General features: G+C 38.4%; 1 protein-coding gene across 2 annotated transcripts in view; it reads left to right on the plus strand.

Moving 5' to 3' along the window:
- Nucleotides 1–25,178, plus strand: part of tspan9a (tetraspanin 9a) — a 180,973-nt gene that overhangs the window by 14,343 nt on the left and 141,452 nt on the right. For both annotated transcript variants that reach the window (XM_088298743.1, XM_088298744.1), the window contains exon 2: nt 3,338–3,395. The gene's annotated coding sequence lies outside the window, so the exon portion shown is untranslated. The remainder of the gene's footprint in view (nt 1–3,337; nt 3,396–25,178) is intronic.

The raw sequence follows: 25,178 nt of genomic DNA on the forward strand, positions 1-25,178 counted from the left end.
GTTTTAAATGTCACTTTATATTTACGTTTTATGGAATTCATTATTTAAGTTCTTCCATTGATGTGGCATGGCTCAGCGATAGAGTGATTGTCCGCCAAGCAAGTGGTTTGGGATTCGTTCCCCAGTCCCAGTAGGCGAATGCGATGTCAGTGCAAAGTCCTTTGAGTGCCTTAAAAAGTAGAATAGTGCTCTTCAAGTGAAATTTACCAATGTGCTCCTTTAGTAGGATCAAAAGAGTTTCACAGACATATTTTTTTCATGGAAGACAAAACGTTGTGTTTGCAAAACTACCAATATATGTGACAGTTTTATTTAGTTTTATTCGTCGGCTATGCAATGCAAAACAGTTTGAGGTTTGGACCTTTTCCCTGATAACCCCTCCAATTTGTAATTGAAGTTCCTTGCAATGTAATTTCCAATGCAATGTCATCTCTATAGTATTAATTTTATACTACAAGAGTCAAAGGTTGTAGCATGTGTTTACGCTAGGCTAGTCTTCTTTCGATTTTCGATGTTTAACAAGTTTACCAAGGCAGGTGTCAACATGATGGTCAACAACATCATTCGACTCTCTTTAGTTTATGCCACAAAAATGATCAGCTTTAAAATCACTGCCACTGTGTCATTGATTAGTACTTAAGGCTTTGCCGCCCAGAGGAAGGGGGGAAAAAATATTCATCTCAAAGTCCTGGTTTAAATTTGGGGCCCAGTATGTCCCCCGAAGGAGCAACTGTGTAGGTTAAGCATCAACATCAAGAAGATATGCAGTGGTCTAAGTATAACTAACTTTGACTTTTGACCCAGAGTGAAGCTGTGCTCACTGTTTGCTTATCCAGGGGCATGTTTGACAAGTCACACATTTTAGCGTGAATGTGCATCAAGTTTCTGCATATGAATCAACATCATGCCACTGAAACGTAACTTGGAAATCAGTCAGGGAGTAAATTTTGATGTAAAACACGTAGCAACAGTAATTACTTTTTTAAATAATCTATTTCAACTTGCATTTACAAGTTTAATCTTTTCCATTTTTATTTGGGGCTCTTTTTAAATGATAAATAAGTTACAATAAGTTATCTCATTTTAACAAAAGCCTGTTAAATGTTGTCCAAAAACATTGTCTAAATAAATGAGTGAAAATAATGGGTAAAAACTTATTCACAATTGAATAACGCATGCAATATCTTCCTGGTTTTGAATTTTAAATTAAATGGTAAGAAATTCATGAATAAATGCCACAACTTAAGATGACATTTGCTCACTTTTCCCTTCATTTCCAACTGCTTTTGTCATGTTTCGATTCGTCTTCATTTATTTTTCGTCTTTTGTAACTCTTTCCAGTCATCTGTTTCTAACTGGAAATCTTGAATAAAACGTTTCATCATGCACCTGCTTTGTCTTTGTGGTTGCACGTCACACTGACCACATATTCAAGCCAAAGTGGAAAACTCTTTTAGCTGGACAGTTAGGCCAGTGTCTCTGGTTTTGGATATATTTTATGCGCACTAAAGTCAGACTGCAAGGTTGCCTGGTGGCCCATATGTGTGTTGTTAAATATGAGCTCACAGGCCATGGTTTTGCTCTCCGTAAGACTCTCAACTTGCTTCAATTTATCCCTATTGTGGGTACTTGTTGAACTAGTAAAGATAAATGTATAATAATGCTAATGATAATAATAAATGTAATATAATAATAATAATAACTATAATTATAGTTATTATTATTATTACTATTATTATTATTATTATTGTTTTATTATTATTATTATTATTGTTGTTGTTGTTGTTTTTGGTTTTATGTATTTACTTGTATTTTATTCCTTGGGTGAAATTTACAGTTTTTCTAATAATACTAAAATTAGAAGCCTTGTACTACGCATACAGTAGATGCTATTTTAAAATGCAGTGATGATAATGATAAGTTCATTGTACTATGTGCTTACCCAGATAAGGGTCCAGGAACTCAATCCGGTTTTTAATTGCAGTTGTAATTTTGGCACAATATTTCTTATGATACTGCATATTTCATTAGAAAAATAAGAGCATTGAATGAATTTAAATGCAGTCCTTTCTTCAGCGTTTGGAATCTACTTTCAAATATTTGCACAGAGCCATACACACTAACGTGTTTTAAACACAACGCAGCAATGGGAAGGAAACAAAACCACACTCTAATGAGTCTTTATTGGTAGGAACTAAGGATGTAACGATTCACTCTGTGGTTTTCGATTTTCAGTTTGCGATTTCGATTTGATTCAATATTTTATTATTAGTATTTTTTTAATTGCTGCCACGCTTGTCTCTGTGGGCTCGTGTGATGATGCAGCGATCCGCAAACGAAATACGTATTGATGTTTGGTGCAAGCGCGTAAATGTTTAGTGCATTTTGAATGGAACCAAAAATGATACGCTTTGATGAGTTGCACTATTATTATGAAACTACCTATAAATACTAAAAGAAATACTTGTAAACATCTTACACTTTTCTTGAGCACCAATCCATTTGTTTAACGTAGAAGTGACTGAAATCATATGAATAAAATTGAGGAATTAAACTGTGCTAAATTAAACTAAAATCATCACTTGAATTGATTTTTAATTTTGTTTTTATTGAACCTGAATACAAAACGTTTTGTTTTTCCTCTCTAGTATGCTTGATATCATCGGCACATTCAAAATGCGGTATGCGCCTAAAAAATGAGAGCGAGAGAGAAATCTCGAGCGTGATGGATATCATAAAACCCGTAAATAACGTTACGCAGCAAAACACAATTGTTACCAAATCAACACGCGTAACCCATTTTTTTCCTCAATATTTTTTATCACTGTAAATTTGTATATTTTAACAACCTCGGTGTGTTATGTTTTATTGTTGGGTGTTGCCATTAATGGCCCGTGGCAAATGCGATTAATTTTTACATCCTAGTAAGAACATTTTGTCAGGTACTTACAGTGTTGTGTAACTGCAAATACTTTAGTAGCTGTAGTAAGCAATTCATGTTGGTACTCTGCTTTGCTCAACATCACCAAGTTTGGGTCACAGACTGTTTGTCTTTTTGGGTTGTGGTCAAAACAGTTGAGTGTAAGACACGTGGGCAGCAGGCAAACATATTTTGAGTAGAAGTGAATCTATATACGTATGTCCAGTGGCACATTTCTGTGCGCATGACTTGTTTTCCTTTTGCTATTTTTGTGCCTGCGTGAGCAGCATATGATTTCCTTACCATCTACACTCAAAAGCATATGACATCATTGTTCTGTAAACCTTTTTTGAGTTAGCGGTAGAGTCAAAATGAGGAACTGGTCTTAGCATCTGTTTTTCTTCCTCTCTTTGACAGGCTGTCGCAGGCGAGCCCGGTGGAACCATTTCCCTTGTTTCCAACCGCGTCTAAGCAGGTGAGGAATGATGCCAGCTTCCACTGTACTTTTCCAGTCCACTGATGCACTCATGGCTAATTGTGCTTTCTTTGATCCTTCAAATGTTTAAAATAATCGGTTCAAAGGAGATGTATAGGTACTTTTTGGAGGTTAAAATTGAATACAGTGAAACTCATAGGGCTTTATATATTTAATTAACCACTACCCAATGTAAGGTTCAGCAGCCCTAAAATAACAGCATCACTATTTACACTTTTTTTTTTTTTATGTTTCTGTATTTGAATGCTAGTGCTCATGTTTTTATTGTTGTTAGAATATAATTTTGGCTTTTAGATATAGATCTGTTGTCATTTACTATTTTATGCACACTCACAAAAAAAATCTAAGCATATTATTTCTAGATTAAAAGTTCAATTATTTTTTTTTTTTGTAAATTTACTTGCATTCCTAAATAGAAAAAAAGTCAAATGTGGTTAAATGTTATGCTTCATTTAATTTCTGAGAGAGCAGCCCAGTGGGCCAGCTCAAATTCGCCAGCACAAGTTTGTGAAATTCCTCATTCCTTGACAGAACGTTACAAAACCGAGAGCTCAATGAAATTGAAATAGGCTATATTCTAATGCTTCATGTTGATGGATGACTTATTATATGACAGGTAGTCTAATAGACTTTAAAAAATAATGTCCAGAAACCAACAGAATATAATATAAAAAAAAAGCATATGTAATGTCATTTTGTTGTAGTTGTGTGTATTTCCAAGATAGTCTTTAGTGTTTCATGCTGAACAGACCTTCCACAAAGTATACACCTGAAACTTAAAGAGTTTACTTTTTGGAAATGTCTCCTTGTCCGATAACTTGCAGACGTGCATAAAAATCCTGCAGAATTACTGTTATAAAGGTGTTTTTCAATAATAGAGTAAAAAAAGTAAAATTATTAATATTCTAAGTATTTATTTTTATGAATTACTTAATTAATTCATTATTAACAAGCCTATCGCATTCTTCACACACGGGTAAGTAAAAATGAAATGAAAACATTCAGCGTTGGAGTCCAGAAAAGTGAGGGAATGGTTTCCCTATGACTTCCCATAAATCTGTATTTTTTTTTCTTTCAAACTGAAAACAAACAAACCCCAAAAAGTTGCACACAGTATTTCAGCAGCTTTTGATTAATGTCTTTTGCCTCTTAGATGTGTTAGAGCGCTGCTAACCATACATCTCGGACAGCAGCCCAGCCTCTCTACATGAAACCTTGTAAACATCAGTATACACAGATGTGTGATTTTTTAGCTGTGGAACTATAACCAAATATTCATGGAGTTAATTAATTGCCTCTTTGGGCACCTAAGGACACCGCACAATGGAATGATTTCAGATCCAAATCCATCCATCCATTTTTGTGTTGCGCCGCTCCTCGGTTGGGTTGCGGGTGAGCTGGAGCCTATTCTAGCTGAGTTTGGTCGAGTGGTGGATTTGCCAAGTATAATTGTGATTACAACAACATGAATACAATAACAGATATTTTATTCGTATTAATGTTTTTCATATTATTATGATTAAGTACCATCTCGTTTTGGGGACTATGGGGCGATTATATTATATTTTTAAATTTTTTTAAACATTTTTATAATGAATTGCAACTAGTAGTTTGAGTTGCCTGGGGAAGAAAAATTATGGAAGGTTTCTGGGTGCAAACCAAAACTCATCTTCCAAAATACGACATTAGTTTTAGTCAAACCTTGGCCTTTAGTGATAGTCTGCGCTCGTTGCAATGTTCTTTCTGGGTTTCTTGATGCTGTCATTTCCACATGGAATTGTTCAGATCCTGAACCATGAGGGGTCCTACTCACCTTCCATAAAAAGACGTAAAATGTTTTGTTGTTCTGACAAAATTACTGCCAAAGTTTCAACGTTATTTCTGCTTGGAATGAATTGGACACAGTACTTAACGATAGATGACTCGGTGTCAAAGCAGTGAGTAGCGTTGCTTTGATCTAACAGGAGACGGAGATGATATTGGACAGTGTCGGGGAGGGGGGGGGGCACCCACTCAGCAGGCTTGTTAAGTCATCCAAGAACTATGCTTGTAGATTGTTGCGCTTCACTTTCGTGACGGTACATCTGCATTGTCTGTTAGTGATAAAGAATAAAGACATCCTTCATAGAGTCTGGTCTGGCTGGACGGCCCCATACCGGAGGCAAGTAACAGGCAAAGGTTGCAACCATAAATCGAATGTGAACCAAAGTAGAAGCTTCTGGTCATGCAAGTTTTAACTTTTAAAGTCAGAACTCATTTTGTACTTCCGTCCAGCGGCATAAGTTGTAGTCTGCTCCCTGCATCATGCATAATTCCTTGAGTTTATGTCGCGGAAATGAATTTTTCAAACATGAATGTATCGCAACCAGAATAATAACCAAATTGTTGAATTAATACCGCTCTGAGTGGATCTCAAGATTGTTTTTTTGAATTTGAAGCTCAAAATTTAAAAAAGAAAACTTGCTTTTCTAACCTTTTTAAGAGTTGGGTCAAAATTCTTGAAGCGAGAACATTCTGTGTAAATATATCTACAGTACAGTAAAGGAAGTAGTCATATCATTTGAATGCAAAGTTACACATTAAATAATATTTGTGGTGATGACACAGTGAGTGGAGTAAATTGAGGCGTGTGAAGCCTTTCAGATGTGGCCATTCAGTACACTGAAGATGAGGGCAACAGGACGGGAGGCTGCAGGCCTGCGTGGAGTGAGGGAAAAGTCACAGTATTTCACAGGCCCAATTTATGCTCTCTGTGTAAAAAAACATCAAAGCTTGGCTTCATTGCTCCTCGTCACCACAAAGCTCCCCTGCTTCAGTGTTTAATGGCTGTGTCAGCACACCACAACACAACATCCTTCGTTTGGTGGGGCCAAATGGGTTCACTGAAGAGCATGGCTTTAAATCAAGCAAAGGATACTGCATAGTTTGCTCACACACACACACAGACGCACACACGCATATTTAAAAAAATAAAAATAAAATAAAATTATATATATATATATGTATATATATATATATATATATATATATATATATATATATATATATATATATATATGATCCATGTGCTCTGAGTTTTTTCTTTGCATTTTATTTGACAGTTAACCTCTGGAAATTTGCATACTTTTTAATTAACTTAATGCTATTATGATTGTTGGTGCATTTTGCCTGCATTGACAGTATCAACACAAAAAAAAGATTGAAAAAATACAATTTTTGATTTTGACAAAAATTTTTTGGGAACTTACATATTTAAAATTTATACAATCACAGGCCTTACAATAAGGGCCCAGACTTGGGTTCAAACTAATAGACCAGCTAAAATATTACATTCTAATCAAGAGTCAAATTGTTGAGTTAAACCCATCTCACATTTGTTATAATGTTTAAAAAAATATGTATCACTCTAGATATTACTGTATTTACTGTATATTATTTATTTTGACATCATGTGACATCAGAGCTCTATGCTATGTATGTTTGGTCTTAGTACAATGTCGGTGATTCAAGAAGCAAAAGCTCTGGCGTTAACCTTGCCTTGTGTGCCACCTAGTGACACTTGAGAGACACTGGATTGCAACAAAAAAGACTTTCAATGCATAGCTTTAGGTTTGGTTATATCATGAATATTAGTTATGTCAAACAAGAATGCATGAATGTTTGACATAACTCATACTCAGCTCGGCTGTACGTATTAGTAAGATCAAATTGTCTTTCTTTTTCTCTTTCTTATAGCATGCAGTTTTTTTTTCTTAATGGCTCTAAAGCAACTTCTCGCCTTGGGGCTTCCTTGGTGTATTTAATAATCAATTAAACATGTATAAAGACACTAAAACATAAAGGAGTGTTCGTGTATTTTGAGAGGGAGAGAGACCCTTGGCGAGCAGGCTGTTCTGAATGAGGCCATTTTGTGTGTGGGCGTGCGTGTGAGCATGTGTTGAAAACAGTTGTCAGAGCGGCCATCAATCAACACCACAAAGGTGGTGACACGCCAGTCCCAAAGACTTGGAATGTTGTGCCAAAGTTTGTTGAAGGGCAGACTGACGATAGTTTTGATCTCACAACTGCCACTAGGCGTCAGTGTGACCATGTCACGTGAACACACAACAAAAAGGAAGCCCTCATGTCCTTCATGAATGGTTTTCCCTGCAGGGACACTGCTTAGTGTGAATCCGTGTGCTTTTGCTCCGTCGCTTTCTTTACTTTGCCATGAGTTTCCGTATGGGATGCCTTCAACCTTGTTTTATCATTTGCATAAGCCGACTTCCCAAATCTGTGCTTGCCCCAGTATCGAGCTGCCTTTTCAAAAGGAATAGTAAATGACTACATTCACACTCTGAGTCTATTTCAGGCGTGATGACATGATGACAATTCTCATACATGGTAATGAGAAAATGATGTCAGCCAGGCATGTGATGTGATGTGACCTAATGTGGCAGCAGCGGCGATTCATCAACGCTGTCCTCCTCCTCTCTTCCCACAGTGGGAGCAATTCTTCAACCCTGTGTATTGATCCACCTTTGGCCAAGGTTCTGCTTTACCCACCCGCTCTGTAATGACCATGATCAGTCTCGGTCGTCAGCCAATCTGCTAATAAGCCCTGCACTTTGGAATCAAAATTAGCATGTAAATGTAGCACAAGTCTGGCTTGGTAGGTGGACACTCTTGGCATTAGGAGGACGGAATATGGAATGCTTAGGCAGGAAGCGCAGTGACAGCCGCAGATGCTTTGTGGTCAAACTTCACATGACTATCTGCACGCAGGGTAGCATAAGGGTAATATTATCCCACCATGATGCATGTGAATGCTTGTGCATGGGATAAATTTAGTCATGGCCTCAGGCAGGCTGATCCTCACGACAAGCACCGAGTGCAGTGTTGGGACACATTAGCCATTTTGCTTCAAAATAAAAGAAAAAAACAAAAGAATGTAACAACTTTAATTAGGTTGCAGAAACTTAGTATGTGTTGGAAATGTAATGTTTTGAAATTATTGCATTAGCTTACACCACATTAATTGTAAGAAATTTGTGAAAGAAATACAATTCCATTCAACTTTATTGTAATGACTGATGGTCAATCTACTTGGAAAATGGAATAAACTAAGCCACAAGCTATTCGAGATTTAATATTGCTTAAATACACTGAATGAAGCTACCCACCACTCAAATGTAGCGAGCAAAGCTGCAATAAAATGACAAAATTCTGTGAGCACAAGCACCAAATGTGATCACCAAAGTAGTTAAAAGCCGTTTGATGTTGAAATCAGCGACTCTGTGTCTGCTAGGAAATTAGTGATGCCCAGCTTTCATTGTAATTGCTAAGGTCAGACTGATATAGATATTTAGAACTTCTGTTAACCGATTTGTAGGCTGACTAATAACTATTACAATTAGGAGAAAATATATAATAAACAATAAAGATGTGTAACTTTGCAACTGAGCAAACAATCCCGTTTTTTTTTTTGTTTTGAGGGAGGCTGGTATTCAATTGGCTTGCAACCAGTGCAAGATGTTCCCCACCTACTGCCTGAAGACAGCTGCAATAGGCTCCAGCACAAGGAGAAGCGGAACCGATAGTGGATGGAAACTGTAACTTAAATCATCAGCCAATCCCAGCTGACTTTGGACAAATTGCCAGTCAGCTGCAGAGCACATATAGACAAAAAAAAAACATTTACAGACATATTAACACATATGGACAATTTTTAGTTTTCAATTACCTCAGAAGCAGACTTTGAGGATTTGGGGGGAAGCCCAAGTAAGTAAAGACAACGCATGCAAGCAGACATGAGCTGAGATTTGAACCCATGCAGAACCTCTCTACTGTGAGGCAGAGCTGGTAATCACTATTTCATTGTGCTGCTTCATTAAAATTATCATAAAATGTTTTGGTGTCAGTGAAAATGATGAACCCATGTTAATGAAAAATATGCGTTATCCTGTAAAAGTATACCACAAATGTTGATTGGTCGAACTGAGAAGAAACAAGCATAACTGATATTGGATTGGATAAAGCAAGACTGAAGAGAACTAACTGATAATCATCCATAATGAAAGAAAACAACATACGTCCATGTTGTTTTATTTGCGATAATTTATATGGCCAGTTTAAGATGAATCAGCTTTAATGACTTTCTAACAAAACTGCATGTGCTGAAATATCCTCGGGTAAAGTTTTATTAAAGTATTTGAGCCAATTAGCTTAGCGTTAGCTCTCTAGTGGAGATTGTTGTTTTCACTCGTGAATAATCAGCCCCATGGTGTCTTTTTCTCACTAAAATCTCTGGCACCCTGTTCATAATTGCAGGTTTATGGTTGTGTGTCGCTTTTTTCAAATGAGGACGAGTGATCTGCATCATACAGATTGCCCATCTGTGCAGTTTTTAGTATTCAGCCGTTGGAAGTGGATTGTGCATTGGCCATAAAAAAAGGGAAATAAATAATTCAACATCTCATACTTATTTGTGTGTTAAATGAGCAACAGACTAAAATGCAGAGTGTGCTTGAAACGTTACATGTGTGCGAGTCGCGTGAGTGACTGCATACTTGACAATTAGCTCCATTTTCTTGCTCTTTGGTTCTAATTTTTCTTTGGCACGGCTTTTATTTATCTCTGCGGTCTCAACTATTATTTCATATTTCCTAAGTGCTATAAGCAATAGAGTCTGGCAGTGAGTCCAATTTTCATTGTCATTATATGACAGCTAGGGGAATATATATTTTTCTTTTAAGACATAACACAATAAAACAATGTTTGCAACAATGCTAACCGGGCACCTGTTCTGCCCTAAAATAGTACTTTATTATTTAAAAAAAAAAATAATAATAATAAATAAATAATTCTCTGTTTATGAACTGCAATGCTGTATGCCTCTATTTTCTATCGTCAACTGTGGGCTTGTAAAGCCCTTTGATCACTATTTTGTGATTAAGAGCTAGAGTAAATAAACTTGATTTGCCTTAACTCTAATGCCTAATGATTTAGTTTGAACTTGGCCTTCTATTTTTACACCTATTAAACATACATTCTATGGCGTGTAGTATGTAAATCTTTTTTTTTTTAAGGACGTGATCTCATTTGGATCACTGGTGAGCTGCATCCTATCCCAGCTAACTTTGGGTGTGAGGCGGGGCCACACCCTGGACCAGACGGCAAGTCAGTAGTTTCAGGAATGTCCAATAAATGAGTTTGGTGTTAACCCACGCAAGCACTGGAAGACCATGCGTATTCCACACAGGAAGGAATGAGCGGAGATTTAAAGTCTGAGCTCTGTAGTGTGAGGCAGGGCCAACCTCTCGATCACCGGGTTTCCATTTACCAAATATGTGATGATTAATTCTATTTTAAATTTCTAATGACAAATTGCTGCAAACTATGTCCAGGGATTATATTTCTTCTTGGCAGCATCAGTTGAAAATGTTGCTTTACAGATGTTCAGCCCCTGTAGTGGACTCCTGTCAGTGTAAAGTGTGTTTAAGTGAATGTGGCATCGAAAAACATTTTCCATCTTCAGTCATCGCGGGCTGAAGGACATTCATTTTTATTCTTGTATTTTTGTCTCACACAAAACATTGCATGGTTACAAAATGTTGTCAGTGACGTTAGAGACGGACAGATAAATTACATCGGACAAAGGCGTACATTTTTATTATGTGTGAGCAGAATTATTTTGTTGGTTTTACCTTGACTTTAGCTGAACTTTCTTTCACACGATTGTATAAAATTTGGTGACTGTCGAATACCTTTAGTGGCTTTCTATAACTGCTAATCCTATAAAAGTTTTTTTTTAGGTGTTGTTTTACTTGGAAACATCGGTTAGTGGTGCAGCATGGTGGAAGATGGTCCGCACATCCTCGGAGATCCGATTGTGTGTATTTCGAATCTCCTTTTTGGGCACCGGTATCCAGCAACATTCCAAAAATACGCTTTAGAGATGAATTGAAGACTTTAAATTCTTTGTCTATGGGCGGGTGGGCAAACTTTTTGATTGGCGGGCCACAGTGGGTTCGAAAATTTGACAGAGGGGCCGGACCAGGAGTAGATGGATGGAGTGTCTTGGTAACCTCACCTCATCGGAGAAAAAAAAATACATTTAATTTGAAATGAAAATGAACAAAAGCATTTCAACAATATAGGTCTTTGAAAAATCACCGTATTTAGAAAATAAAACATTAACAAGGTTCATTCATTAAATTTTTTTCAAGTTCGGCGGGCCGGATTAGAACGTTTAACGGGCCGCATGTGGCCCCCGGGCCGTAGTTTGCCCACACCTGGTCTAGATGTACCCTGTGATTGACTTGCAACCTGCCAAGAGTGCGGCGCTAATGAAGATAAGTGGTCAAGAAAATGGATGAACAAGTTACTGGCAAAATCATTACGGAAGATACTTCAGACAGGATGCAATGCTTAACGGTCCGTATATTCTTCCATAATTTGTAGCACAACTCTCTAAAGGAGAAATACTGGAATTGTAATTTGTTTGCATTATTAAAAGAGTGGCTTAATGTCCGACATGCAGCACACAGCTTCCATTTAAATATGCTCACTAATTGGAGGCAACACTCTCCCAAAGCTTTGATTTTCTCGCCTATTACCAGCTGTTACACCCCACTACAACAGACTGTGGCTAAATCCTAGAATAATTTATCGTCTAGACTAAGTGTCTCTGTCTGAGTGAATTTGGGCCATTGTGCCACTTGCGCCACAGGTGTGTTTGTTTTGATGTCTCTTAACTCTCTGCGTTGTTATGACTTTTTGCACACCACTTGCTCAGTTCATGGGTGGTCCCATTGCAGTGCTACAAGTGGTCGTAAATTACCAACGATCAGTTGGATACTTGTTTGACTTGACTTGAAGAGTTTGCGTCGAAAAGCTGTATCTGCCCATATCAGGTATTTACTGTGCTTTGCTAACCTACACATAATTTACAATTGGATCTTGATAACGTTGGGGGAAAAAAATCACATGGGTCCTGGTCTTCTGAGAAGGGAGGTTGCACCGGCACCACAATGTTCAATGATGTGTGGTGAGGTTCATGACTGGGGAGGGACTCCTCCTCTAGAGCTATTGAGAAATGCGCCGTATGAATAAAGTTGCTGGATGCAAAAGAATTGCCAATTTTTCATTTTTGATCTTCATTTAAACATGTTTCAAATATAGTCAACATTGAATTTTAAAATATGTTTTCAAAGCTTTTGATTACTGTTCAACAATGTGATTGGAAGAAAAACAAAATATCTGAGTCGGTAATTAAAGTGTGCATGGTCACTGGAGACACGAACATCTATGTAAAGCACGGAAGAGAGAAAAAAAATGGTACGATTTAATGTCATCATTAACTTTTTTTATTTTACTTTTCACATGCAAGGGAAGAGACAGCAGGAGGTGGCACTGCCTCACTTGCCTACCCTAACCACACATGTCTGCCACGAGTTGTCTGCCACACCGCTCGCCTCTTCTTTGTTACTGAACAAAGAAAAGGCCACAGAATGTCTTTGTAGTCATGCTGGTTGATGATCTGCTTCAAACTGAAGGGAAAACTCATAGTTTTGAGTTTCAAATAAATCTTTTGTGACACCAGGCCCGGAACTTTGCTGACATCTCTCATCCACAGGGCTTAAGTGGAACTCTTTGGTCGGGATTAAAAAAAAAAATAATAATAATGAGTTTCAATTGTTGTGCATTGTTTCGCATTCGCAGAGGACCAGGCATTTTGTGTAAGGGCAGAGGCTGTGAAGGCCTGTGAGTGATAACGGACAGGAATGCTCCTGACACTATGACTCAGTGTTCATTCAGCATGCACTCTCTGTCATCTTTCCCCTTTTATTTGTGTCACATGTGTTTTGGCCGGACTTGATTTGTCGCTGCAAATGCAGACCAGTTGTATCTCCTGAGAGAATGATTTTGAACCGTGCACACACGGTGGTCTTTGTACGCCTTTCACTACAATCCCCTGCCATCTGGAGTCACTATTGTCGATTATTTTTTTCCGTTGTGATTTATGTTCTGTATAGAATTGGCGGCCAGGGTGTTTCGAATGGATTTCTCCTCACCAGACGCAGGACATCCAAGTACAAGTCATAACCTTCATGAGTCATTCATGCATTTATTTCATTTCTTTCTCAGTCATATTTTCCAGAGGCACCGACTCCATATTAAAGCTGGACTTTACACGATACATGACAGCATTATGATGATTATGATTACATTCATGACATTCAACTAAGAATGAATGCAGATGTACACATTTGGCGGGTGTTACATTGCATTGCGTTGGATCTCTGAAAAGCCACTGAGCGTGGTCACCAAGATACAGAGTGGGTAAACATTGGCCTGATGCTAGGGAGACAACATTGATCACAACCCTTCGACGGCGTATCATACTGTGCGGTCTCACTACCTTGTCTGTCCCTCAAGACTGCCGCCGCCTACTTGAATCATTCTCTGTAATTACAAAGGGTAACTTAGAAAATACTAACATAGCAGTGTTATAATTAGCGGGGCATATTAAAATCATAACCATGAAGCATGTCATTAAAAATCATCTGCTGCAAGCCACCTCCGCCTTGCCAGAAGAACAAAAGCCTAAAGTTTTTTTCGCCACAGTTATTAACCTGCTTTTTGGCCCTAATGCTTGTCTTGACTGTAAATGAATAGTTGGATTGGTTGATGATGAAAAAAAAAACAATTATTAATAGATTTCAAAACTTTGTATTTTTTCTACTTCTAAAACTCAACTACTGTTAGTTCCTCAATACACACGGCTTCTTTCGGAGTCATTTATTTGTCACCACAGAGGAGAGAAAATGCACGACGCAGCACATTGCTGTTGCAGAGCGAGTTATGTTGGCGGCAGCGTGAGTGTGTGTAAAGAAGCCTACACACGCAGATTCCGCCAGCGCCTTCGTGATCAATATGACAATACAATTAAGTGCATCATCTCGTCATTTGGTCCATTTGTTCTAGCAGGGGCCTTCTAAATAGTTGTCACTGTCGCTTTGTTCGGCAAAGTAATAACAGTGACCAGAATTGGCCAGAAAATGAACGGCAAATTCTACCCTATGGTGTACTAGACAATATCAACCATGGTGACACACTCCGACTTGGACTCTGTGTTTTCTCAGCCTTTGTGTGTAAATATTCATTATTTGAAGGAATATCCCTCCCAATAACGTCAATGCTAATTTTCTGTTGTCATGTCAATGGGATATTATATCTTTAGCATGAAGCGCTTGCGATCTTTTAAAAACTCATCATCTTTTGTTTTTATTACAATGCTTGTAATTATTTTTGTTGCGTGATTAGTTTTACAGTAAACGTCAACTGGGTGTCATTATACAGCTTAACGCACGCTCACGGATGGCAGAATCATGTACGCTATACACATGCTACATAAGCAACATGGTGCATTCAGGTTACTCTCACAATATCGGCAACTTGTTAACGCCACACACTGTTCTGCAGATCAATCATTTTTCTTTGATTTGAACAGTGTAGATATTGCAAGAAGTCAAAATCGAAATGACTATTCAATTTAGATTTATCGTCCTGCCCTAAATAGGCTGATATTTCGCTAATCATCGTGGGGGCATGATGAAAACCGCAGGAGATAGTCTTGTCCAATTGAGCCGTATGAGGAGTCTCATCCAGACAACTCATTTTTATCACGTCTGCCAAAGTACTGATAAATTGGAGCAGCAGCAATGGGGGCGTTAGGAAAGACGATTTGAAAAAGGCAGTCTCTGTGGAATTTGCTTTTCTTTTTGCTAGTTTTTCTACTTGTTACTCATGGACAGTCAAAAGATGAACAGCAGAGTGGAGAACAGGTGGTGAACGAATGTGTGGGATTTTCTAGGAGGTGGTGTTTTTCCCCCAAGTCGCTGAAGTGGGTGGAACTGTAATGTACCCTCCAGCTTGAATGTTCAGCACTCATAATCCGAATGCGGCGTTCTCAATCGCCCGAATCTCTGAATAAAAGACTCTGTTTTGTTTTGTCAGGCTACCATTTTTGTCAGTCTATAAATCGCTACAGAGTATAAATTCTACTTTGAGTAGAAATTTATTTTGCAGAAGCCAACCAATAAAAGTAAGCCGGACGCGCGCCCAAAATCCCCATTCCCTAATAGTGGGTGTGTTTGGATATATGCTCCCAGGATGTACTGCTAAAGTTCAACCGTTTCGAAACTCAGAGCGTTGTTCAAATGTGCTGTTCAGTTATTCAGAATGCCCCAAAAAGGGAGTGCAAGAGTGCCGTGCGTCAGGCAGTAAGGCTGAATATAGTACTGGCACATGCTGCTGATTGGTTAATTATATAACTGTGTTCGGAAATTAATGGGCGGGGAGTGCGCTCTGCTTTCCGAATGCACAGAAAAGTTTTTCTTTTTATTTTAAAATGGATTACCTCAACCAGAATCACATGTGGCCAATGTTATTTTAATTTTTATTTTTTTTGGTTGGTTTTTGCTTTAGTTTGTTGCCCCCGAAATTCCCGTTACCTTATCACAGGTGCGTTTGGAATTACGTACACAGCGCTTTGCTTCTCTCAGACTTTTTGGAAACTCCGAAAGTTGGTTTAATTTGCTGTTCAATTATTCAAAGTGTTCCAAAAAACAGGGCCCACTGCAGGCAGTTCACCGAATGTAAACAGCTGCGTTCAGAAATTAATGTGACTGGAGTGCGCGCTGCAAACCGACAGCACACAAGGATGAGGACAATGAAACGTCGGATAATAACTACGTTAAAGTCTTTCTTTTTATTGTATCTTAAAATGTCTTACCTTAACTTGCAATCTTGGTGGATTAGTGCACGTTTTAAATTGCTGCTGCGCAAACTGTCAGGTAGTTGCCAGGACTATCGTTCTTTTTTTCTTCTTCCCCGTCTTCTTTTAAAGAAGAAAAAAAAAGCAACAGTAGTTATGGCAACTGAATTTGGTTTTGCACAACAACAATTTATTCAGAGCATTAATCCACCAGAATTGGACTTTTGTACTGCTTTACACAAATAAGGAATGAATAGATATGTCTCAGTCCAACAAGGTTTAGATTTTTTTTAATTATGACCCTGAATTTGCATTTTTAGGGGATAAACTTCGAATCTAACATACATTAGGGCTGTCAAAATTAAAACGTCAACTCGGATTAAATAAAAAAAAAAAGTTATGTCATCAAATATTTCGATTCAGTTATTAGTTATTAATTTGCATAACTTGCAAAGCCAAATTTAAACACTACCATATTAGCACATCATCTCAGAACAAAACACCCGGCTTAAATTACCACTGGGCCTTGCAAACCAACACTGCTGGAGTGTGGTGCTTATAACTAAATATACTGGTTTTGAAAATTGTTTCTGTAAAGATGACTCGATTTAAGATCGTATTCAAGAATCAAAGAAAGCTATTAGAACAGTCTTTGATTTAAAATACCCTTCATCTTTGGTGATTTTACATTAATTACAAGATCATCATTCAAGTAAATAAATACCTGTTATAAGCTTCACAGAAAAATAATAGTAAAAAAAAAAGATTAGTCGCAATTACTTACAAATTTTAATGGATTAATTAATTGTAATTAATTATTAATAATTAATTAACTAATACATGTTATAAGCTATGAAAGCTTCTTTTTGTTAGCCCTTATTTTGTTGAATAATTATGCATACCCCTGCACGTACCCCATAACCTGCACATCCACCACCCTGCCTCCACACCCTTATGTTAATACAGTGTAGGCAAGGCTGCCTGACACCATGAAGGTGGCAGTTCTTTCTCTCTTCAATATTGAATAGGCTGGAGAGGAGAGGAGCGCAAATTGGGAGGTGAGGCTGAGCCTTTATGCACCTCAGCTGGAGCGAAGATGTGGAGATCTAACATTTCCAAGATGGCCACATGCCTGCAAACACTCACCAACAGGGTGGCTAGGGGCTATCATAACGTGGTTAGACATTGAAATTCCTTTGTAGCTCTACATCTGCACGTGCTCACATGACTGCGTACAAACGTGGTGGAAGATTTTGACCGACTTCTTGCCGAGCCTGCCAACTCTTTGCTGTCAATTGGTATGTTGTGGAAGTTGTACAAGCTTTGGAATGCGCTGTGACCATCAGGTTTTCATCCATCTTTTGACAGAACTGCGCTCCAAGGAATAATGCAGTGTGTGTGAACTACAGATGGATATGGATGTTGTCTTTGCCCAAAACTAACACTACTGCAACACTGCAGCATTGTTTGCAAAGTCTTTTTATCGCGTCTCTTGTAGTGCACGCCATCCACTCTAAGGTTTTGTCAAGCATCAAGATGAGAAAATGGTCTTGGGCACAGATGAGGTTATTGCAGCCATTTTTGCTAATGATGTTTTCCAATCACATGCAGTTGTATTTGATCTGCTCCATACGGCTCCCGTTTTATATTTATACCACTTGCTCGTCCCTGCCTTCATTCAGACACCCTTAACCACACATTAATTTTCTGTTTCAACTCCCAGCAAGTCAATAGTCTTAAAATGAAACTTGTGGGTGACAAATGAAATAATGGGATTTTTATTATGTGTAAATCTAATATGGCATCACTTGACGCAGACAGAAAATATGAATGAAGTATGCGAGAGAGAGACACACACACACACACGCGGATGTGTTTCAATTTACTGCTTGTTTATTTCATCAGAACTGTTAGAAAAGAATGAAAGACAAGAATAGAATAGAATGGAATTGAATAACCCATTTTTAGGAAACACTGGTTGCATTTTTCACCAAAATGGCCACAACGTTGCCTCCACTTGTCTAATCTATCAAAAATGCAACCGTTAAAGAGGTTGAATACAAACACTTCAGCTAAATTTGGATTCCGACACAATTTTTCCTATTTTTGTTGAATTCCATAAAGGGGTGAATACTCAGTTAAAAGGCTGACGTTTTTGAAATAGCCGTCAACATTTGAGGTTGTGTGCTGTGCAGAGTTGAGCAGAAGGCTGTGAACTTTGCCAAGTGGTGGTGATTTGAGGTCATCTGTGATGACAGCTTGGTCTACTAGCATTGCTGCGACCGTTCCGTTATAACCCCTTGTGTGCGTTGTCATGTCAGACATGTGTGTCCATTTCTGGGTACATCTCCTCTCTTGCTGGCCTGTGTGTATTAACAGATGTCACGCTTTGTGGCCTGACTGGGGATGAATGAATTCAGCCCAAGTGGCCCCCCACTACTGCTTCTGACTACATGCAGGATCAAGATTGAAAAGTCCTCAAAGATGAAGACAAAAGATCATCAGCTAGTAGCGCCCATCATGACAACTTGGAGTGTCAACAGTCAGCACAGGCAAAACATCTCTATGAACAAGAAAGGATACACGCGCATGCACACACACACACACCCGTTGACACACCCCATACATGACCTGCAGTTTATTTTCAGGCCGAGGTAATAATCTGCTCTCATGACTCTTCCGGGATTATGAAGCCTCTCCTCTGCGTTGTATCAGTCTTGGCAAATCAGGCCTACTGTGAATCGAGGTGAGGTAAAGTTTTTTTTTTTTTTTATGTAGCAAACTGAGAGATGAGTAAGCAAACAAGGCTTTGCGGGGAGGTTAAGTACATTTAGATTTTTCTCGTGACTACGACATCTGCGGTCTTCGGTACATGTACACAGCAGGAGGTAAAGATGTACACCAGATGGAAAATGATTCATTTTTATGTTTGTCATTTATAACATGCAGTATTGTTTGACCTGGCTGTCATTTAGGTACAAGTGTAGGATTTGTGATTATGCCATTCCGACAGAAGAACATGAGCCGATAGCTGGCACTATTTCTGGATTCGGAAGTGACAAATCCACTCACTGGTCCTATCTGTTTAATGCTCCTCCTATTTCCACAAAGAAAAAAAATGGTCAATGTCATGGCTTTGAGAAGGCTGCAGATGTTAATGCAAGCTACCAAGGTTTAATGGTTACAGTTTGAGCACAGGAGTTTGCAAACTGGCAGCGGCCATGAAGGAGAATGTAATTATAATACATCATTTCTGGAGTTGTATCAACTGTAGTATAGATTCTTTTTTTTTTTTTACGTTACCATTGGGTTGCACAAAATGCTGCATTATTGATGAGTCATGCATCATGCGCAATAACAATATGGCAGATATATTAATCTTGCATACGGTTTCCTACATATCTCCAGATAAAGAGATGAGTTTTAAATGTTATTCTTCCAGGAACCTTAATTTGTACTCACTGTAAAGTTTTTTTTTTTTTCAGTAGTTTACTTTCAATTCCGTTTGCTTTCTTCCATCCTTTTCTGAGTCCATCTGTTTATTTTCCTCCCACACATAAGCTCATCCAAAGCATTGAGACCATGGGGAGTTAGTGAGCCGACGGCGGCATCAAAACCAAGTATTTTATTTATATATAATATTGGCTTTATTGTAAACAGGCAGATTTATTATATCGTTGGCATATCACCGGTGTCAGGTCGACACCTCCGATGTCACAATTCAGTTGATTGAATATTTAAAATAAATACAAGTCTATGTCTGTCTGTTGGTGATTCCACACGTGTGGCTGTTATTTTTACAAACTATTGACCAATTTAAAGTGTTGAAATTGGTGTTCTCTCTCATGCAGTAATTGATTGAACAAATGTGACGTTTGGGGGGGGGTAATGATTTTGGAGAGATAAAGATTCCGTCCCAGTTCCAGCGACATGTGACATCCTGCAATGCAATTTTACATAGTTGAGTTTGTGCAGGAATATTAAGATGATACGCCCACACACTTATTTTTTTAAACCCGTTCTGTGGTCAACATAATTATTTCAGTTCACATAAAAATGCATTCGGAGGCTCCTCTTTGCATTGCAAAGGAATCTGTAACCAAGGCCATTCATATCATACAGGTGGAGTTATTGTTATGTGATAATTTTACAAAAAACATTTATTTTTATTTTCGGCTTCTCCCATACGGGATCACCAAAGCAAGTCATAATTTCAGTCCCAAGATATTTTCATCTATTGGTTTTCTACCTGACACAATCTTCGAGAAACATTTCACTGTTCAGGCTTGGGCACGACATCAGAGATGCTGGATCCTGATATGTGTCTGGGTAACAAAGCAACCTACAAAACTTTGTTGCTTAATTTTACAATATTTATTCAGTTGAACATGAGGAATTAATTATTAAGTTGTCAGGTTGCAAAACAGTTAAGGCAAAACGGAGTGCACTACTTGCTGCAACCAGCAGAGGTGCTGTTGAGTCCATTTCAACTGTTAACTTGCGTTCTACGGCGCAACAACATTTGGAGAAGGCATGGACAAAAGGCTTCAGAATATTCAGGAAGAAATTCCGTCGAAAATGTTTACTAGAATAACATCACTATAACTGATGCTTGTCATTAGAAAATAAAAATAATAATAGTTAGGAAAAGTCACAAAATATAGTGGTAAAGGCGATAAATTGCAAACATGAGCGCTAATAAACAGCAAAATCTGCATTTGCATTTGACATGCAGGTCATGAATCGATGTTTCTTTTGAAAATTCAATAATATAATTTAAAAATACCTTAGTGTGTATGGGCATGGCCTTAGAAAGAATGGCATTTTTTTTCTCCGTTGCCAAGCAAACATATAATTCCGCTCAAAGACATACCATCAAATTCGATGGCTCTCTCCACATGACGCATCCCTCAAGCTTAAATCACTTTGGAGGACAATCAATCAAACTCGTTGTCCATCTGAAATTGAAACATTCTTAATAATAATTTTTCACCTCTCAGAGTATGTTGTGTATCAGTATCAAGTCCTTCCAAACTTGATTAGGCCGCGTACCTGATCACATTTATGAGCCATGATGTTAGCAATTCCTTTTAGAGTGACACCACACCTACGTGGCAAAGAAGGATGTTTCGGCTTTTAAGCCACAAAAGCCGCCGTAGTCAGGGGGTAATCCAACTGGACTGCAAAATATTTTGTTTTTCAAGGAGTCTTGAGAAGAGTAGATGGAAATCATTAAGCATTTAATCAGCTATTTGCCTTCTTAATTGCAAATCAGAGCATTGCTGCAGGGTGCACACTCCACACTTAATGTAAAACAATTAGTTTTCCTCTTTGTCCAATGAGATGCTCTAATCATTGATAACACAAGAAGCCTGCCTTAGGGCATGTGTGCAGCATCTCCTAGTTGTCTTGTTTGTTGTGCGGCGCAAGTTTGCCAGCGTGATAGCCATCTGTTCAATGGGCACCCGTTGCTCATTCTGCTGCAAATCTGCATGCCGACCACTCCGAGCAAAATGTTAAAAAATGACAAATCAAGAACACTTTCAAATTGCTGTACTTTACTGTTAACTTTATGAACATGTGCACCAAAATCATTCGTTAGTCTTGATTGTGTCTCTGGGATCAAAATAATGCTTCACTTAAGAGAGATGCAGTGTTAGTTTAATGATTTGTTCACTACTTTGGTTATAGTTTGTAGTCGTGTAGAAGTACACAGTAACACTCTTTGAAATAATGTTTCTAATATATATATAATTTTTTGCATTTAATTTAGTAATTAGTGCTGTTATTGGACAAAACACAATAGATTGCACTCCTGAAGATGAGCATTCAATCATGTTTTAGTTAAACAGATAATTTGGCTGAGCTCAGAGAATTGGCTCTTTCACCTCCCAAATGGCTCTTCACTTAAAATTACTCAGAGCTTCTATCATGAAGCCAAATGTTACTTTTTTTCCTCCTTTCTCCTTGTGATTACGCTACAGTTTGTTGGAATACACGTTATATACACATTTAGATTCCATAAAGCTTTCATAGCTTTTTCTGACCATCATTGGATAACTGAGCAGAGGACGTTTTGCGTGCCGTGGACACTCATTTTGAACCCAGGTCATTTAAAACTATGCAGGCAAAATAGTTCAATCTTGTTACCCAGAAAAAAAACTCAGATTTGTACATGTACAGTGAATTCAGAACAAACGGAAGCGTTCAAAAACATAGCTTTACAATTGAAAGTGTTCAAATTGACAATGTTTGAGTGTTACCGTGGCTGGGAATGTTGATGCTGTCAGGGACTTTGAGAAATCGATTCCGAGGTGCACCCAGGAGCGAGATATTACCCAGGAATCACTGAGGCAGATTTTGATCCTTAACCCAAAGTTGTATCCTTCCAAAATTCAAATTAAGCACAAGCTGACCCAGGGGAATAGGGATAAAAGAATTGTCATGTCTCGTTGGTCAAAAAAAATTATGTGAATTTCTTCATGATTTGCTGTTCTCAGACTAGGCTTGATTTCTTCTCTCAAATCATATGAACACAAATAACTGTATTTTCCCTGTTATTTGACAATTTTGCACGTCACATCCAAGAGTGTCTCTGGAGGCTAGTTGAACTTTTGGTGCACGTTTTGGCAATGTGATAAAATCTAAACAACATGGGCTTAATTTGAAAAAGAAAAAAAACAAATACATTGTAGTAATATCAGGCGCTTACAAGTGTTGCAATGTCACCTTGCTGCATTTTCTGTCAACCTGTAATAACCAAAATCACTTTTGTTCTTATATTCATAACTATGGCACTGGACTGCCAAAAACAGTGCTTTTTAGGCATTACGTCTTCTCTTCTATTAGTCACGCAATACACCTTTAGTGGTATCAGGCATTAAAATGAACATGAAATTGAAGAAAATACTAATTTTGTCACTGAGTGTAAAGTGTCATTTATTACTGTTATGACAGTATTTTATTAATATACAATATATACATGTATACGGCTTATACTATATAAGGCAGCCATGTCCTTGAGATAAGTTTAAAACATCATACTCCCCACCCATGATGTTGAGTGTGGGACTCTGAAGTGCCGCAGATTAATGATGGCATGTGACATGACAGCGTAGCTGATGAGATGGTGCAGAGGTGTCATAAATCTGCCCCCTGGAACACCATGGACCTTGACTTCAGGCCGACCCCTGAAACCTTTCTTATTGTGGCGGCTCAAAGTCTGTGTGTGTGTGTGTGTGTGGGTGAGCTTCTTGCTGGCAACATCACAAAACATGAGGGCTGAACTTTCTGAATTGTCAGAAAGATGTTGTTTATGAGTATCGTCTGGTTGGATTTAGAAGATATTAGGCCGATGCAAGTTCACAGTGCTTATCTTGACAACCTAAAGCTCAGTTTCCTCTCTGCTGTGTTTCCAAATGAAGATGTGCTCTGTGCTGTATCGCCGCACTGGCAGCCGTTTTCCCACTCTCGATTTTCCAAGTAATTGCCAGGTTGAAGACAGGCAGAGAATTGTAACTTTTCAAAGTCACTCTCTGTAGTTTATCTCTTAGCTTAGCAATGTCACCCTGTTTGGACCCAAGCCGGACCCAATATCTCCCCCCCCCCCCCCCCCGGACATCAACCGCTAGTCATCCTGGCCAACGACTGCACTACTGTCTTGAATTACAGTGTAATTTGCTGCAATAAATCTTTACTCTTAACAACTTGTGACAAAAACGGCATTCAGAGTTTGGAAAGACATAACACAGAAAGGCGTGATCAACAAGTAGCACCTGTGTCATCTTGATATTTCTACCTCCCTGCAGTGTCAATTCAACTGTGAGTGTGTTCATGTTGGCTGCATGTATTTCCTAAGGCATCAACCTCTACTCTCTTTGCAAGGGGATCTCTTCTGGCCCCTTTTTGGCATACCAGGGCCGCTCTATCATGCCCCCCATTTCTCACTCTGCTGTAAGAAATGGCCCAAAGAGGCAATACTGGTGGAGAGCCAAGCACCACGACGATCTAGAGTGATTACAGCTGGAGAACCTCCCAAAAAGTTAACTTTGCTTTCCTTCAGTGCAAAATGACTTAATTAATTAACTTCATGTTGAGATAGGCTTTTGGCTCAATAAATCCTGTCATATCCTGTGTTGAAAGGATAGTAATCAAGCACACTTCATGAATAAAATGATTAGGACACCAGTTCACACGCGTAGAGGAATTGAAAATGAAATCAAATACGGGATTGGTTCCTCCGTTTGAAGCTGTAACAGCTTCTGCTTGTCTGGGAAGACTTTCAGAGTTTCAGGGACTTGCTCTTTTCAGGTAGAAGACCATTTGCCGTGCCCAAAAACGTGTCCACCGTCAAGAGTGTTTCTTGATGGGATTGAGGTCAGGGCTCTCAGGTTTCTCCAGACCAAAGTCAACCTAGAATACCTTCAAGGCCTTTTTGTCGAAACTCTTTCCATAACATTGGAAGTTATGGATATGACTTTGTAAAATGAGGAATTATGATTAAAGATTTATTAATTGATCCATATTTTTGTCGACACTGTGCTTAAATTACTACAGAGTTGCAAAAAAAGAAGGAGGCAGATGTGCACCTCATAATTTTGATTGTATAATGGTCTTTTTGATTACTTGTGTGTTCACACTGCAGTGTCAGCAATACTCTGCGTCTCATGCTACACTTCCTGTAAAGCTGATCCCTGTCTTGTATGCTCATAGAGAGCCTTAAAATTTGTCATCACCACATTGCATTCAATTACTGCTACAACACATCGAAGTAGGACACATATTTTACATATAGATTCTCATTTCTCATTCGACAATTCCAACGATTTTACTGTACCTCAAACGCATGTATAGTGTGGCTCGCAGATTAGAATTGTGTCACTGTATGCATTTATGCACCAAAAGCAGCTTCAGTGCAGGAGGTATGGACTACTCTGCATATTAATGACAATCCCCATCAAATCATAAAGCTTTGCCTGATATTATTCATAGCTCAACAACAA

The sequence above is a fragment of the Idiotropiscis lumnitzeri genome, chromosome 6 (assembly GCF_059441095.1).
Source record: "Idiotropiscis lumnitzeri isolate Australia: NSW breed Sydney's pygmy pipehorse chromosome 6, RoL_Ilum_1.0, whole genome shotgun sequence".
Taxonomy (NCBI): domain Eukaryota; kingdom Metazoa; phylum Chordata; class Actinopteri; order Syngnathiformes; family Syngnathidae; genus Idiotropiscis; species Idiotropiscis lumnitzeri.